The sequence below is a fragment of the Monodon monoceros genome, unplaced genomic scaffold, assembly GCF_005190385.1.
Source record: "Monodon monoceros isolate NGI ecotype Baffin Bay Population unplaced genomic scaffold, NGI_Narwhal_1 Super_Scaffold_16, whole genome shotgun sequence".
Lineage (NCBI taxonomy): Eukaryota > Metazoa > Chordata > Mammalia > Artiodactyla > Monodontidae > Monodon > Monodon monoceros.
In genome coordinates, this window is record NW_021703772.1 from 35,349,632 (window position 1) to 35,356,120 (window position 6,489).

A 6,489-nucleotide genomic window follows, 5' to 3' on the forward strand; every position below is an offset into this window, starting at 1 on the left:
GGGGTGATGCCCAAGATATTCTGTAAAGCACTGATGGTATCTTGCAGTTAGGAGTTTCACTTCTTTTTACCTAAACATAATTGTCTCTAACCCAAATAAAATCCAGAAGATAAGCTGACTTTTCCTTTGTGCCATAAGTTATAATCAAGGCCATTAACTAATTTGTTTTTTCTGTCAAAATGTCACCTGCCCCTTTTTAACATTATAGCCAATTTACATAATTTGAAGCTACTTTTGCAGGTACCTAAATGGTCACTTTTGTATCTTCATAGACCCTCTGGGATTTACTTTTCTATTCTTTATGTCTTCCTTCTCATGCAGCATGACAGTGATTTTGAAATATCACCTGGCGTAGTCCCATGCTTTTGGGTGGTGAATGCCCCACAGATATTCATCTGCATGATGGGATGACTCTTCTCGTTCTGAAGGTCAGGGATTCCAATTCCACACCTCCCCTCCATGGCGCTTCTCGTTTTAACTGCCCTGGCCATCAAGATGAGGTCTCCCTTGAGGCTCAGCCAAGAATCTCTTTTGTCCTCCTTCTTCCCTGGCTTCCTTTGACTTTGTCCTTCACAAACCTGGAGAATAATTTCTCAGCATCTTGCTAAATAAAGTCCTCTTAAACCATAAGTCCAAGTGAAGTCCTGCTTTAGCTTCCGCTTCTCCAGCCCAATCTCTTGTCCTACTAGACTCACTTTCTACCTTTAAAAAATGTTTAAATGGCATAGCCATGCAATGGACTATTATTCAGCCATAAAAAGGAATAGAGGGCTGATGAAACTCCATGTGGATGAAGCTTGAAAACATGCTAAGTGAAATAAGCCGCAAAAGGTCACATATTATATGAATCTATTTATATAAAGTATCCAGAACATGCAAACCCATTGAGACAGTGGCTGGAGGCAAGGGGGAATGGGCAGGGACTGCTTAATGGGCCATGGGTTTCTTTTGGGGTGATTAAACTGTTGTAGAATTCGATGGTGGTGTTGGTTACATAACAGTATGAAATGTACTATATGCCACTGAACTGTATACTTTAAAACGATAAAAATGAGGAATTTTATGTTATGCATATTTTAACACACACACACACACACAAAATGCTTAAACAGTTCTCTGAAGCCCTTCCATTTTTATGTGCAACCCCTTTTAAATGCAGTGATGAAGATGGTGGACTTCTAAAGGCCTGACTGGGCATTGCGATAAAAAGATTGCAGGGCTTCCCTGGTGGCGCAGTGGTTGAGAGTCTGCCTGCCAATACAGGGGACACGGGTTCGTGCCCCGGTCCGGGAAGATGCCACAGAGCAGCTGGGCCCGTGAGCCATGGCCGCTGAGCCTGTGCGTCCGGAGCCTGTGCTCCGCAATGGGAGAGGCCACAACAGTGAGAGGTCTGCGTACCAAAAAAAAAAAAAAGGTTACCTCTCGAGTGACCAGAGACATAGTTCAATGGACAGAAGACACGACTAAGTGCAAGGCACTGAATTTCATTTATTCGTCAACAAATATTTGTTCAGCACATACTCTGTGTTATGTTCTAGGTCTCATACTCCAGGGGCTGGAGATACAACCATGTGGACCTTTCATATATGACCCTGGTCCTCAGGGAAGCTGCAGTCCAGCAACTCCTTTCCATGACTTTATGAGAGTAAAGAGTCAATTTATTCTCTGACCTTCATTTGACAAACAAAAGCAGGGGATAATAATACTTCATCATATTTACCCTTACAACCCACAGGGTTATACAAGGATTAAATGAGATAATGCATGTGAACATAATTTGTATTTTACAAAGCATCAAACAAAAATTAGGCATTAATATTATATTATTCTAGTTTAACCTTGACTTTTTTCATAACAGTACTGCATCTCAGTTATGAAACTGGTGTGGTGTCTCTTTATAACATTTGTAGGTGCTGGGGGAGCAGGCTTCCTATTACAGATATGATATATGGCCATTGTAGAAAATTTAGCAAATGCAGAAAGGTACATTTTAATCAGCTCTTATCCTCCTCACAGATATGTCCCCCGCCCACATTTTAGCCTATGTCCTTAGGCAGCGATAGATCAATGGGTTAAGGCAAGGATGATGTTGGAGACAGGCTCTATCTCTAACTATTGAACTTTGGGGAGGCATCTCACATCTCTAAGCCTCAATTACTTACCTGTAAAGTGGAGGAAATAACACTCGCTACCTCCTACTTGTGAGGATTAAATGAGGTACTCGATGTGTATCACTTGACAAAGTATTTACTACATTATACACACACACGCGTACATATGTATTGATAAATAGCTCATACGTATGTCATTCACACATGTGCAGAGATAAATATAGAATTTACTGTTTGCTTCTTGTTAGTGAGGCAGCAATAAACACATCTATCTCCATCCGTGCCTTAGCTCATTACGGAACTACTTAAATGAGCCTCCCAAGTGTATTATAGTGGAAATTCTTTTAAATAAAAATATTCAACCTCTTCAAAGAGTAGAAGATTTTATAATCTGTGTACAGAGGTTTCCAGATTCTGTGCTGTTTATAATTCTTTTTTTCCTGTAGTAGGTGAAACAATTCACGTTTTAACAGATGGCCCTCTGAGCGCCTTTTAGACGGAACTGTTTGTTTTTAGCAAAAGTCCTTGATGTGCGTATGACCTCTTTGGGGGTAGGGTTTGAAAAGACAGTGAAACACACCATCCAAACAAACCTTGTAAGAAATTAATCAGAATTGGAGCGGGGAGCAGAAGAGAGGAGTCTGGAGAGGAAAAGCTAGCAGGGCAAGTAGAAAGAAGGAGCAAGGAGAACAGGCAGCAAGCAGGATTCTGGGTTCTGATAAAAAGTTGTGAATGAGACATTTCCCGGGGTGGGTTAAACAAAGGATGTTTAAAAACTTGAATTCCTAATAGTCTAAGTTTATGTGTGTGCTGCTGAAAGGTGAGCACCATCCATTACTCCAAAACTTCAATAAAGTCTTCTATGCCCTTAAATACCTTGGGTGAATGGATTAAGGGCACATGAAGGAAAGGGATTGAGCTCCACATCTGGGCTGGTGTGTAGCAAAGAAAACTGTATATCCATAGAAAATGAGATGTGAGATTAAGATGTTAAGATGAGCAGAAATTCAGAGCCAGAACAAACTATGAGGCTATGGTTTGGTCCCTCGCACCCCCCAAAAAATTCATGTCCACCAGAAACCTCAGAATGTAACAGTATTTGGAAACAGTGTCTTTGTATATATAATTAAGGATCTCCAGATGAAATCTTCCTAGATTTAGGGTGGGCCCTAAATCTAATGACTGGTGTCCTTATAAGAAGAGAGGACATAGAAGCACAGAAAAAAAGAGGGCAACGTGAAGGTGGAGACTGAGATTGGAGTTATGCCCCTATAAACCAAGGAATGCCTGGGGCCAGCGGAAACTAGAGAGGCAAGAAAGGATTCTTCCCTGGAGCCTTCAGAGCGAACTGCTGACACCTTGGTTTCAGACTTCCGGGCTGTAGAACTGTGAGATAATAAATTCTGTTGTTTTAAGCCACCCAGTTGATTGGAACTTTGTTACCACAGCCCTAGGAAACTAATACACCTCCTGGAAACTTGCCAAAATCTCCGGGTAGGCATGAACTTCCCAGAGCCCATCAACAACCTAAGGATGAAACTGAACTAAAAACCGTACCATGATCTTTCCAGTTATCGTTCACCAATCTGATCGTAACACTCTCCGATCAAATAGGCTTTTCCATTGTTGACTCCTATCACCTACAGAACATATGCAGCCTACCCGTCTAGCCTCAACTTTTGGCAGTCCTATCATTCACCTCTTGCATTTTAAGTTTCAAATTTATAAAGTAATACTGAACTCTGAAAATGCCTCGCTTGTTCACTCCTCCCTGCTTTTGAACCTACTGTTCTCCCTGTTGGTCAAGGCTAATTGGTAAATGCCCACTCAGCTTTCAAGCCTCCTCTGGGCAGCTTAACTCCTGCAGTCTGGCTTCTTCCATGTATCCGATGTAATATATATGAGATATAGATACGGATATGGATATAGATGTCCATTGTGGTAGATTTCAAATGGTATTTTATTTGCTTGTTCTTATAGCTGCTTTTTGTCTTCTCAGAGAATGTGAGTTTTCATCCTTGTATCCCAATGCTGACACAGCGCCACCGTGCTAGGTGGTTTTATGTAGCGGCAAGTGAACTGAAGTCATAAGACCCGGTTTGAATGCAGGCATCTCCACGGTCGTTGGTGTGGCCACGGCAGACGCTGGTAACAGAGTCGGTCCTCCATTTTCCCTGCTAACAAAACCCCGATTTTGTTCAGGTGTGTGGCAGAGATTCTTCCATCTCGAGGAAGGTGGACCCAGCTGCTAACCCAGAGGTGGAAAATATAACTCAGTTCTGGACAATGAAATGTAAGAGGCAGTCTATGGGGTCTCCAGAAGAGGTTTCTCCTCCCTGACAAGAGGAAGGTGTGCAGAGAGATCCCCAGCCTGCCCCTCCTCTGAGTGGGCGTATGGCGATGCTGTAGCCTTCTCACACACCTGAGAGGAAGTCAGCTTAATCACAGAGCCATGCATCTTGGGTCCCGACCTGACCGTGGAGCCACCCGGCCATCGCCAACAATGCCCCCCACCCTACTTTTTGTTATGGGAGAAAAATGAACCCATGCTTGTTGAAGCTTCTGTTGGCCAAGTATGCCAGTGCTTGAAGCCAAATTCACTTTTGTCTGATATGATCACCTTGAATAATTTAAGTCACTTAACATCTTTGAACTTCAGTTACAGTGTGGCTCATAATCCCTCTCTACATCCAACCGCCAATACAAGCTCAAATCGAAAAGCATGCATAATGTTTACATTTAACAATAAGGGGTTACATTTATTGGGTATTCCATGGGAATTCTTCTAAGAGCTTTACTTGTATTATTTTATTTCATCCTCACAATAACCTATAAGGTGCTATGTCAAAGAAGTCTTTGCCTACCCCAGGCTCACAAAGATTTCCTATTATATCTTCTGCTTAAAGTTTTATAGTTTTAGGTTTTATTTTTAGATCTGTGATTCACTTTCAGGAAAGTTTTGTACATGGTGTGAGTTATATATCAAAATTCATGTCTTTACATATGGATATCCAATTGTTCCAACACCACTTATTGAAAAAAATCATCCTTTCTCCACCTTTGTTGAAAAAAGAGAAAAACAAATATTTTCCTTTATCTTTGCACCTTTGTTGAAATGTACAATATACTTTTACTGAAATATACAATGGTCCATGTATGTGTGTGGGTCTCTCTTCAGTTCCCCTGGTCCATTTGTGCACCTTTACCAGCTGTCTTGCTCCCATAGTTTTATAATAAGTCTTGAAGTTGAGAATGTAAGTCCTTTAGCTTTATTTTTCTTTTTCAAAGTTGTTTTGGCTCCTCCAGGTCCTTTGTATTTCTTCATGAATTTTAGAACTAGCTTGTCAATGTATACAAAAAAAGGCTGCTGGGATTTTCATCAGGATTGTACTAAATCTGTAGATAAACTTAGAAAGAACTAACATCTTAACAATGTTGAGTCTTCCAATCCATGCACATGGCATGTATCTCTATTTAATTAGGTCTTCTTTGATTTTTCTTAGAAATGTTTTCTAGTTTTCAGTTTATACATATTATACATCTTTTATGAGATTTATCCTGAAGTCATATTTTTATGCTAACAGAATTGACTGTTTTAAATTGTCAATTTCCAATTGCTCATTGCTAGTATATAAAAATAAAATTGACTTTTGTGTATTGATCTTATATCCTGAAATGTATTAGTTCTAGTACTTTTTTTGTCAGTTCCTTCAGATTTTCTCTGAAAATGGTTAGAGTCATCTTAGAATTCAGACTATTTTACCCCTTCCTTTCCAATATGGATGCCTCTACTTCTTTTACTCACCTGGCTGCCCTGGCTAGAACCTCCAGTACAGTGTCGAACAGTAGTGGTGGGAGGGAATATCCTTGCCTTGTTCCTGATCTTAGGGGCAAAACATTCAGTCTTTCACCATTAGGTATGATATTAATTATAGGCTTTTTAGGTAGATTCCATCCATTCTTAGTATTTTCCAGGGAGTTTTTATTAAGAGGTATGTTGGATTTCATCAAATGGTTTTTTTGCATCTATTGAAATGGTCATATGATTTTTCTTTAGTCTACTGATATGGTAAAATACATTGAATGACCGTCAAATTATAAATCAACCATACATTCTTCATATAAACCATACTTGGCCGTGATGAATTATTGATTATTACTAATTATATATTGTTGAACTCAAATTGCTGAAGTTTTGTTAAAAATTTTTGCATCTATGTTCATGAGGGATTTGGTCTATAGTTTTCTTATAATATCTTTGCCTGGTTTTGGTATCAGAATAATTCTGCCCTCACAGAATGAGTTGGGGAGTATTCCTCTCTCAATTTTCTGGAAGATTTTATGTGGAACTGGTATTATTCATTGATTTGAAACCTTC